This window comes from Triticum dicoccoides, chromosome 1B, assembly GCF_002162155.2.
Source record: "Triticum dicoccoides isolate Atlit2015 ecotype Zavitan chromosome 1B, WEW_v2.0, whole genome shotgun sequence".
Classification (NCBI taxonomy): Eukaryota; Viridiplantae; Streptophyta; class Magnoliopsida; order Poales; family Poaceae; genus Triticum; species Triticum dicoccoides.
In genome coordinates this window covers 708934273-708946243 of record NC_041381.1, presented here as the reverse complement: position 1 = coordinate 708946243, position 11971 = coordinate 708934273, and the positions used below count along the sequence as shown (strand labels likewise).

At 46.0% G+C, this 11971-nt stretch overlaps 1 pseudogene; it reads left to right on the top strand.

Moving 5' to 3' along the window:
* The first annotated feature begins 353 nt into the window (after positions 1 to 353).
* The window catches only part of LOC119351028, a 93189-nt pseudogene continuing 81571 nt past the window's right edge, over positions 354 to 11971 (top strand).

Below are 11971 nucleotides of genomic sequence, written 5' to 3'. Positions count from 1 at the left end.
GCACGATAGCCGGGTCGGCGAGCTTGGGGGAGCACCGGAGAGAGCGGAGCAGCGAGGGGGATCTCTGGCGTCCAGCGGTGAAGATGATGAAGATGGCGGCGAAACGGAGCACTCCGGCTCGCTTCCTTTGGCCTGGAGACGAGGTGCACGACGAAGGAGCTTTTGAACATGGCGATGCGGCGAGAGGGGAACCGTGACGGCGGCCGACTGCTGCTCTCGGACGGAGCTCAGGGAGGATCTAGAGAGGGGGAGAGGGGCCAGAGAACGAGGGGGGGCAGACAGAGGAGGATGCAGGCGTCTCCTGGACATCTCGAGAAGGGTCGGGGAAGGAGGAGGCAGGGAGGGAGGTGGCCATGGCGATCACGCACGCGTCGACACGCCTCTGCCTTCTGGCAGAGGTTAAGGACGACCGCTTCGCCCTGGTGGGCTGGGGCTCAGCTACGGTGCTGGGCCAGCTGGGCTGCCAGGTAAGCCAGGTGGGTTCTAGCCCTTTTCTTTTTTTTTGTTTTTGTTTTCTATTTTGCAGTTTGTATTTGATCCAGTTTTAAAACGAAATCAATTTTATAAATCCTAAAATTATTCATGAGCACTTTCTGAATTATTTCAGTGGCCAACAAATAATTTCAACATTATTTGAGCACCTAAATTATTTATAATATTTAAATACCCAAAGTCAAATACAATAGTATTTAATTCAAAAATCCAAAATGGCCTAGAAATATGTGCACCATTTTTTCCAAAGGTTTTCACCTTTATAAAAAATCATGAACTTTTCTGAAGGGCATTTTGGGTTCATTGAAATTATTTTTATTGAACCTAGTTGAATTCATTTGGTGCTAGGGTTTCAACAATCCCGATTTCAACTTTCAAAGAAATTTAGACATGATGCATGGATGCTTGTGCAGCTATTTGCAATCAAATTCTATGGCTGTGATAACTCACCCCCACTAACAAGAATCTCGTCCCGAGATACAAGAGGGGATACAAAGCTAACTTGATCTTCATGATCCAACTTGCACTTCATAAGAACGTTGACTTGATCATCATCTTGATCTGGACATCTTTGCATTCGAGATCTTCATCCAACACGACGACATAAATAAACTCTACAGGATTCGATCTTCTCGAAGATCGAGCAACTCACGATCTATTCATGGAATGAGACATAACAACATCTCTTGCGCTGAGACACATAACACACACCAGGGGTGATGGAAAAGTAGATGACGAAGGTTCAAGTTGGTAGGCAACAATTCCATGCTTCAGTAAGATGGTGCAAGGTTTCAAAGTAGCAAGGAGATAATTGCCATGATTCCATAACATGACACCTTAGGGAAGGTGACTAGTAGAATTATTCCCTTAAGTGGAAAAAAGAATTACATTTGATTCATAGATCATTGGAAACGAAATCTGGATGGTCGACCGAGAGACATTTAGCACTCCACTTCTAATGTTCTCCTTGATGTACCAGCTTAACTCAATACCATTCGTTATCTGGAACACCAAGTAAAGGTCTAACTTCGGGAGCTCAAGGAACCCATAAGGAACAACTTATGTTCAAAGTCATACCAAATCCTCATGGAAGAACGGCCAAATTGCTGACTCAAGATACTGCAATAAGAGATCTCCCGGATAAGTGTGTTGGCCATGACATCCACTTAACGGTTCAAAAGACCAATATTATAATTCTTGGGAATCTCCCAACCATCATATCTGCCTGCGATTCAGATCTGGTTGGTAACATGATGTTTCAGACGGCATGTCTGAAAAGGAAAGGTTGCAATGCAAACCGACGAGATGACGTTGCGAGATTCTCGGGAAATGAACTACGATAGCATGCCCCAAAACATGAGCTGGTTCTGCTACACACATGTGAACACGCTGTCCTAGACAAGCATGACTGAGGGAGTCCCGGATTAGGGGGTGTCCGGATAGCCGGACTACCATCATCGGTCGGACTATCATCGGCCGGACTATCATCATCAACCAGACTCCAAGACTATGAAGATACAAGATTGAAGACTTCGCCCCATGTCCGGATGGGACTTTCCTTGGCGTGGAAGGCAAGCTTGGCGATACGGATATGTAGATCTCCTACCATTGTAACCGACTCTATGTAACCCTAGCCCTCTCCGGTGTCTATATAAACCGGATGGCTCTAGTCCGTAGGACCAGAACAACAACCCTTACAATCATACCATAGGCTAGCTTCTAGGGTTTAGCCTCCTTGATCTCGTGGTAGATCCACTCTTGTAAAACATCTGCAATATCAATATCAATCAAGCAGGACGTAGGGTTTTACCTCCATCAAGAGGGCCCGAACCTGGGTAAAACATCGTGTCCCTTGTCTCATGTTACCATCCGCCTAGACGAACAGTTCGGGACCCCCTACCCGAGATCCGCCGGTTTTGACACCGACAATGACAACATAGTAGTCTTACAATTAAACACTACCGAGTTCTGGTTGGGAACCATCAATGAAGATAATGAAGTCTTGTGCATGTCCGTCTGGGCACTTCGAGAATAGCATTTGAACTTCTTATCCTTGAACAAATCAATCAGTGGCTTTCAGTGCTAGGAATACATATGGAATGGAGATGATCAGTCTATCAAACCGTAGAATACTTCGCACATGCGTGACTGACTTGGGACGATTCCAGAGGAGGCAAATCAAACTTTCTTGAATTCACGGCGGCAACTTACATCAAGTGCACGTGAATTAGAGGAAGTCACTTCTTTCGTCCAAACATATGCTTCACGAATGGATCACGAAGACATTGCCTACAAAGTTTCCAACACTAGCTTAATGTTCAACATGAATCATGGAGGAGACAAGATAAGGATGTTGTTGATGGGCTCAACAACAATTCATCCAGATTCCCATGAAGATGGAATTCCACAACTATGTGAACAAGGTGATAGCATTGGTCAGACCAAAATATATAATGGTGTATGCTCGAGGGATCAACCACGAGTAAGACAACATTATGAGCATCGTTGGTTCTGATTTGATTTGACGATAACCCACACTCAAATCAAAGTTTTGACAAGACAATAGATCCAACAACTGATACGAGGACCAATTGATGAAGATATCATCTTTCTTCAACACACACTCGAAAAGATATCCCTTTGGAATGAACTAAGTCAGACAAGCTTTTATCTTCCAACTCTCCAAGTTGTTGTTTAGCTCAACCGACTAGTTTAGGGTATCCAACACAGAATCTTGGAGAATGGGTGGTTTGGAGGAAAACCAACATGATCACGAACTCAACATAGCGGTTTGGTGACAACTTGGTAATACTTCCGAGAAGATATTCGGAACATCACGAACCACCGGTATGTTACTAAGCTCAAGAACAATCTTGGTTTTTGGAGCAAGACGATATGATCAAATAAGCAAGGGATTGAATAATCCTAACTCATTGATCAAGGAGTGCACCAGAAATAAGGACTGGGTAGCACAATCTATCTTAGAATTATGATTCAATAACCAACACGCTAAGAATGAGAATATTGTCCATTTACTACCAAGCAACGAGTTGCTCGGAGTATTGATTTCACATATCACATTTCACTTGTCGGCATTCCAGTCACAACAACACGGAACCGAGGAATGAATAATGATGGCAAGAAGTATTACTAAATCAAGAATTCATAAGAGGTCGTGCAATTCTCATGACATTCTTGACATAAGATGGTAATGCTCCAGGGTAGAACAAAACAAAAGGGGGATTGGCATTTTGATCTGCGGGATACAACTACTTTGGCCCAATCCTAGAAATGGATGAGGTACTCGAGTTTGTTTCTCCTAGTCATTCTAAAATAGAACGGCTTGACGGACCACAAGAATAATAGGCATCGATGAACACGAATGCAAGACATGCTCTTTACTATCAAATGATAGACGGAGATCAGGATACAACTAAAGAGAGGGACAACTGAAAGGAACATATATCTTTCTGAGTCGTGGATGCATAGATTAGTATGTCGAGCAAAGCTCAATATTTCTTCCGAATAACCCATGCAGAAAGGTAGAACTGGCAGATTCACAATGTAGAATGGAGAACTCATCAATAGGACTCTGGTTGTGATCTTTTGGTTCGAAAGAACTTCTGCCATAAGCAGTTCATGGTATTTGGAAGAAGGAAATACCACAGACCTCAAGGACTACCGCAAAGGTTACTTATATCCTAAAGGTACGAGCAACACTATCAACACGAGGTAACGGGGAGTCCCGAGGCACCCACGAGGACACCTCGGTGACCCCCCTGATGTGAAATGAACGCCAAACTCTTCTATATATACCAAAACTTCCAGAAAGAAACCTAGATCGGAAGTTCCGCAAGCCCCTGTAGCCACGAGAAATCAATCTATGCCCTCTTCGGCACCCTGCCGGAGGGGGCCATCATCGCCGGTGGCCATGGAGGAGTATCCCGGAGAGGCCATCATTGCCATGAAGGCCAAGGACCAGAGGGAGAACCTTTCCCCATCTATGGGGGAGGCCATGGAGGAGGAAGCATAAGGGGGAGAACCTCTCCTCCTCTCTCTCGGTGGCGCCGGAGTGCTATCGGGAGGGGAATCATCGCTGCAGTGATCGTCTTCATCAACTTCACCACCATCATCACCATCCTCATCTCTTTTACGTCGTCCACTCTCCCGCACCCTGTTGTAATCCCTACTTGAACATGGTGGTTTATGCCACATATTATGATCCAATGATGTGTTGCCATCCTATGATGTTTTGAGTAGATATATTTTTTCCTTGGGTTGATTGATGATCTAGATTGGTACGAGTTGCATGTTTTATTTTGGTGCTGTCCTATGGTGCCCTCCGTGTCAGGCAAGAGTGAGGGATTCCCGTTGTAGGCTATTGCAACACGTTCATGATTCGCTTATAGTGGGTTGGTGAGTGACTGAAACACAAACCCGAGTAAGGGGGTTGTTGCGTATAGGAATAAAGAGGACTTGATGCTTTAATGCTATGGTTGGGTTTTACCTTAATGATCTTTAGTAGTTGCGGATGCTTGCTAGAGTTCCAATCATAAGTGCATATGATCCAAGTAGAGAAAGTATGTTAGCTTATGCCTCTCCCTCATATGAAATTGCAATGACGACTACCGGTCTTGTTAACAATTGCCTAGGACAATTCCGCACACCGATCGACCATTATTCCACACTCGCTATTTATAATATATTCTAACTTTATGATAACAGCACCTACTTTTATATTTTAGCTCTCTAATATCATGCAAAGTTATCCTCTTCATACCCACAACATAGTTTTATTTCTCATTGCTAGTTGGAAGCAAGCGTTCAGTGTACGTAGAGTAGTATCAGTGGCAGATAGGGCTTGAGAGAATATTGATCTTACCTTTAGCTCCTTTTGGGTTCAACACTCCATACTTATCACTTCCACCTTTGGAAATTTCTATGATGATCCCTTGCACTTGGGATTATCAGGAAGCTTAACTTGTCTGAGTACAGACAACTACAAATGAAAAAGGGCTGACAAGCCTGACTATGTACAAGATCCTGCCGAGGGCACAAGATCGAAGCTGAGGTCAAGCTAAACATCAAAGTCCACGCAGAAATACTAGTGAGACTGAAGACTCTCTGCAAAACATAAATTAAGAAAATGTGATTACAAATGTACCCAGCAAGACTTACATCAGAACTAGCTACATATGCATCAGTACCAACAAATGGGTGGTGGAGTTTAACTGCAGCAAGCCAGCTTTGACTCGGTGGCTATCCTGTACTACAACTGCAAGTAACTCTTTTGAGGTGGCACACACGAGTCCACATATTCACCATATCAATACACCACTATGGATACGCTCCTGTCTCCCCACGAGAAGGCCATCCATAGCACTCACGCTTATCTTGCGCATTTTAGAGTATCCATTTTCACTTGTCTATGAACTGCACAGGAAACCCAGAAGCCCTTTACTGCGGACACGGCTATTCAAATAGATCATTTATAACCCTGCAGGGGTGTACTTCTTCACACACTCTCTCTCCACTTACCACCATCTACACGTCGTGTATCTCGGCAATCTTCAAGCGGAAGCCTGGCGAGGGAGTCGGCCATGACCTAACTAACCGCACAAGTCTCTAGTCTAGGTTTATCGCCTATTTGGGTTCCATCCGCAAGGAGATCCGGCCGGGGTGTCGCTCATGGCCCCAAACGATGTGTACATGGTTCCAAGCCCACCAAACGGGCGACGCTTGGCATACCTGGCCATGGTGCCTAGTCTGTCCCAAGCCCACCTATACCGGGTGCCACTTGGTAGACTACTAACACTACCTACAAACACCAGAAACTAGTTGCAACTCCTGGACAGAGATCAGGTTGATTAATAAGTCAAGAGAGCTCGGAGTGCCCGGAGCCCAATGTGTGCTAGTAGCTGTTCACAGATCACAAACACAAAACTCAGTTCCTATGGACAGCTGCAATGAGACAACCCACTAGTACTCATACATGGCATCTCACCGCTACCTTTACCAAATCGTGTTCACACACTTAGCTCACAATGGTAGGACAAGTTCACACACCTCCGATTCATCCCTGATGAATCAGACCAGACTCAACTCTAAGCAGTAGCAGGCATGACATACAAGCATGAATGAGTAGGCACATCAGGGCTCAAACAACTCCTACCCATGCTAGTGGGTTTCATCTATTTACTATGGCAATGACAGGTCATGCAGAGGAAAGGGGTTCAACTACCGCAACATGTAACAATTGAATCGTTGTTGTCCTAAAACAGTAAAAGAGAGCAGAAAGAGAGAGTGGGTTTGTATCGGAATGAACAAGGGGGTTTTGCTTGCCTGGCACTTCTGAAGATAGTATAGTTCTTCATCGGTGTCGTCGATCTCATCGTCGAAACCACGTCTACTGAGAGGGGACAAATACTGGCAACAGAGAAGGAACACAATCAATGCAATGCAACAATGGCTAGGGGGCTACAGTGCGCAAGCGAGGAGAAGGAAAGGGGGGTTCGTACCATGGCCTCACAGTGAGCGTGATGGCCGGGTCGGCGAGCTTGGGGAAGCACCGGAGAGATCGGAGTGGCGAGGGGGATCTCCAGCGTCCGCCGGTGAAGATGACAAAAATGGCGGTGAAATGGAGCACTCCGGCTCGTTTCCTTCGGCATGGAGACGAAGTGCGCGATGAAGGAGCTTCTGAACATGGTGATGCAGCGAGAGGGGAACTGTAGCTACGCGTATGCGCGATGGCGGCCAGCTGCTGCTCTCGGATGGAGCTCGGGGAGGAGCTGGAGAGTGGGAGAGGGGACAGAGAATGAGGGGGAGACAGAGGAGGCTGCAGGCGTCTCCTGGGCATCTTGAGAAGGGTCGGGGAAGGATGAGGCAGGCAGGGAGGTGGCCACGGCGATCACGCGCGCGTCGACACGCCTCTGCCTTCTGGCGGAGGTTGAGGACGACCGCTTTGCCCTGGTGGGCTGGGCCTCAGCTAAGGTGCTGGGCCAGCTGGGCTGCCAGGTAAGCCAGGTGGGTTCTAGCCCTTTTCTATTTTTTTTGTTTTTGTTTTCTATTTTGCAGTTTGTATTTGATCCAGTTTTAAAACGAAATCAATTTTATAAATCCTGAAATTATTCATGAGCACTTTTTGAATTATTTCAGTGGCCCACAAATAATTTCAACATTATTTGAGCACCTAAATTATTTATAATATTTAAATTCCCAAAGTCAAATACAATAAGATTTAATTCAAAAATCCAAAATGGCCTAGAAATATGTGCATCATTTTTTCCAGAGGTTTTCACCTTTATCGAAAATCATGAACTTTTCTGAAGGGCATTTTGGGTTCATTGAAATTATTTTTATTGAACCTAGTTGAATTCATTTGGTGCTAGGGTTTCAACAATCCCCATTTCAACTGGAGGAGTTTAAGTCAGGGTCAAGGATAGTTACAAATCAGAACAAAAGGCACTCGATAGTGAAAGTCAAACCTTGTCTGGTTCATTGGAGGAGTCGAATGGTTGGATTCTCCTGGACTCCCTGGGGTTGTCTTTGTTTCTAGTGATGCCCTCCAACCACTGCTCCACCATCTCTTCGGTGACTTCCTCTGGGTGAATCCGAGAGGTGTCCTCAATGCCCGAGTACATCCACATAGGATGATCCCGAGCCTGGAGTGGCTGGATGCGTTGACTAAGAAACACATCCAACAAATCCATGCCGGTCACACCATCGCGGACTAATTGGACTACTCGTTCAACCAACATGTTCACCTCTGTTTTCTCTGCTGAAGTCACTTTCAACGAGGAGGGCTGCCGGACCCGATCCATTGGGAAGGGAGGAAGACCAGTCGACTGCCCAGGAGTCGGTTGGCCCTTACAGTAAAACCAGATCGACTGCCCCTCATCTGAATCCCTAGACCTCCGCACATCTAAATCACGTGCGTCCTCACAACACTCGGATTATCCTTTTTCATAGACTGAGAACGGCAAGTGAAGATGTGTTTGAAGAGACCCCAATGCGGTCGGCAATCCAGGAAATTCTCACACATAGACAAAAATGCAGTGAGATATATGATGGTGTTGGGGGAAAAGTGATGAAGTTGAGCTCCAAAAAAGTTCAGGAAACCTCGGAAAAATGGATGAGGGGCAAAGAGAAACCGCGCTCTAAGTGGGTTGCGAGGAGGACGCACTCACCCTCCTGCGGCTGCGGCGTAGTCTCGTTGCCCGGCTGCCTCCAAGATCTGTGGGCAATCAAGCCCCCTTCAGCCAGATCCACCAGATCATCCTTCGAAATCGTGGACCGGATCTAGTCGCCCTGGATCCAGCCGGGAGGTAGGCGGCCCTCGATGATGATCCCCCCCGACTCGTCTTCTTTTCCTTCACCGCCGCTGTCGCCTTCTTCGCGTGCTCTAGGGCTGCTGCCTTGTGCTTCCCCATCATTGCGGGCTGCGCACGAACGGGGCGGTGACGTCGAGAGTGGAGGCGAATGCGGTGGAGAAGCAAAGGAGGAAGAAGGGGAATGGCGAGCATTGTGCAGAATACATCGGCCGCAACGCCTTATATAGGCCCGCTTCCGAGTGGCTGACTCGTGGGCCCATATGATCATGTCAAATCCCGCAACAGTCGGGCGCTGGGCACGTGGCGGAAAAGGCGGCACGGAGATCGAGGCACCCCTGCCTAATCCGTCCCATTTTACCGTGGTGCCCTCCGCCTCGCGCGCTTCCCGAATTTCGAACCCGTGAGATCCGGGGACGGCAGTACAACCTATCACGCCAAAGATTTCGTACCGCTCCAGCACAAGTTTGGCATTAGTTCATTCGACCAAATCTGAATGGATCAAGGCGACTGTAAATGAAGTTGAAGTCTCGGTGTAATTCGTCAGCCTACACTAGTGCAGAACCGGGCAATAGCACCAGTTCGTAAGGCCCTTTAGTGCCGGTTTAGGAACCGGCACTAACGTTTCGGCACTAAAGGCCCCCCCCCTTTAGTACCGGTTCAGCACGAACCGGTGCTAAAGGGCAACCACGTGGCACGAGCCAGCTCTGGGGGCCGGGAGCCCTTTAGTACCGGTTGGTAACACCAACCGGTACTAAAATGTTTGGGGGGTTTTTGGTTTTATGATTTGTTTTTCATTTAATTTTGTGTTTTCCATTTTAATTCTTTTTTGTTTGCTTGTATTTTACGGTACTACACATTGTACACGTTATGCATATATATATATATATATATATATATATATATATATATATATATAAATAGAATTTCTAGTAGAACCAATCATATATATATCATCAATGTCTCACAAACCATATTAATTCACACATACACACATGTATAGCTATATACAATTTCTCCTACATATGCATGTTGCCTTCGGAGCCAGTGGCATTAGCCTAATTGGTGCCTTCGGAGCACGATGACAATTGGAAGTGGTTCATGGGGGCGGTAGCGGGTAATAGTATTCTCCCTTCGGATTTATGACCTGGTCGAGCAAAAATCCCGCTATTTCCTCTTGAAGTGCTTCTACGCGCTCCGTTTCTAGGAGCTTGTCCCGCACCTCTTTGAACTGAGAAGGAGATCAATATGCATGTGTATTAGTTGTGTGACTAGATATCGATAATGGTGTAAAAATTGTGAATAGTGTTCTGAGAAGCATACCCATTCCTGTCTTTGAGATCTGCTCCATTCGGACGCCATCATGTGAATGTTCTCGCAAACGCAGAATGCACACAGATCAGTCCCCTGCGCCTGCTTCAGGGCCTTTATTACGAGAATGGAATTTAATTTGATCAGATAATAATTAATCAAGCATTAATTAAAGAGATGGCAGCTAGCTAGCTAGCTAGCTAGTACTACTTAATTACTTACCTTGGATCGAAACCATTTCAGCTTTGGTTTCCATTCGCCTTCCGTGACGCTGATGAACCTTGCCCAAGCCCTGCCCGCCGACAAAGAAAATGAATAAAGGGGTTATTAAATAGTTCATATCATGAAATGACGAATTACTAAATAGGCCGAGATATATAGTTAATAACGATTGAAATTACCTGTTGACTATCCCAAACAAGATGTTATAGTCACTTTGTTTTTTAAGTAGCGAGTCCAGTATTTCAACTGTTCTGGCGTCAACTTTAATGATACACAAGATCCAGTGAAATCTGCATGCACACACATTTGCATGTCTTAATTAAGCGGGCATATGTAAGCAAAAACATGTAGCTAGCTAGCTAGTAGGCAGAAACAGAGAATTTGTAGTACAAGAAAGTGTGACTCACTGGAAGTTGTAAGGAAGTAGTATATCTTCATTGTATTTGAGGCGCTTCAAGAACTCTAGCTTGCTGTTCTCTACCTCTTTTTCTTCATGCTTGTTTATTTTCCATGTGTATTCATTAACGGTGTTTGGGTCAATGAACCCAATGCCATAGCGTCCAACTTTTCTCATTTCATACATCTTCATCCTGCATAATACCACAGAAAAGAATATAGTGAGGATAATTACAGGTAATGATTGAGACATAAATTATAGAAAGAAAAAACTTACAGACAATAGCAATTGACGATAGATTTGTCGAGTGCGTCTTGATTGTATAACTGAAACAGTTCAGGATACTCAACGGCCACAGCTTTCTCATGGTAGTAATCATCCTTCTTGACATACACCATGAGGGACTCTCGATTGGATCTCTTGGTAATGTCCATGTACCATTGATGCAATTCATACATTCTCGTTGGGAGCTTGTTGACATCTTCTGGCTCGACCAAAGGTTGGCCCCGGACATATTTCCGTTTTATTTCCTCCTCTGTAATCCCAGGCATGTCCTCGATCTCGAGGAGTTGTCCAATAGTGATCTTGAGTTCTTCATCCTGCATTATATGCTCCTGGGTTATTACCACATCGCCCACCTTGGGAACGTAAACTGTTTGGCCACAATAATATTGGGCGCGCGTACTGTCACGTGTTGTTGGTGGCACAACAAGCGGGGGGATCGATTGCTCCACCTGTTTTCCCAGCTGGGCAACGGTTTTCCCGCATTTTTTTACAGCTGCTTGTTATTTGCTCGAGCTCGAGCTCGCCTCCTTCTGTAGACGTCGTCGATGTAACTTCCTAATGTGGCGCTCATAGTCTGTGTCAACAGGCTTAGGAGCTGGTGGTTGAGCCATACGAATGAAGTGGTCAACTACTTCCACAGGCACTTTCTCCCTTGGCGGCGGCGGCGGTTTCGGTCCAAAATGGGCGTCGAGTTCTGCCTGCACTATGGCATTGGTTTGCTCCTCGGTCCTGTCGTAAGCCCTCACAGGAAGAGGAGTAATGAGGTTTGGACCATATTTATATCGCTTGCCTCCGCCTGTACTTCTTGTACTATGACCTCGACTCGTACCGCTACACACCATAGCTGCGGGGTGTCTCTTCTGCGATTGCTGAGGCGGCGGAGACGGCTGACGGGGCTGAGTTGGACGAGGAGGAGTGGCCTGAAGCTGTGCCGGAC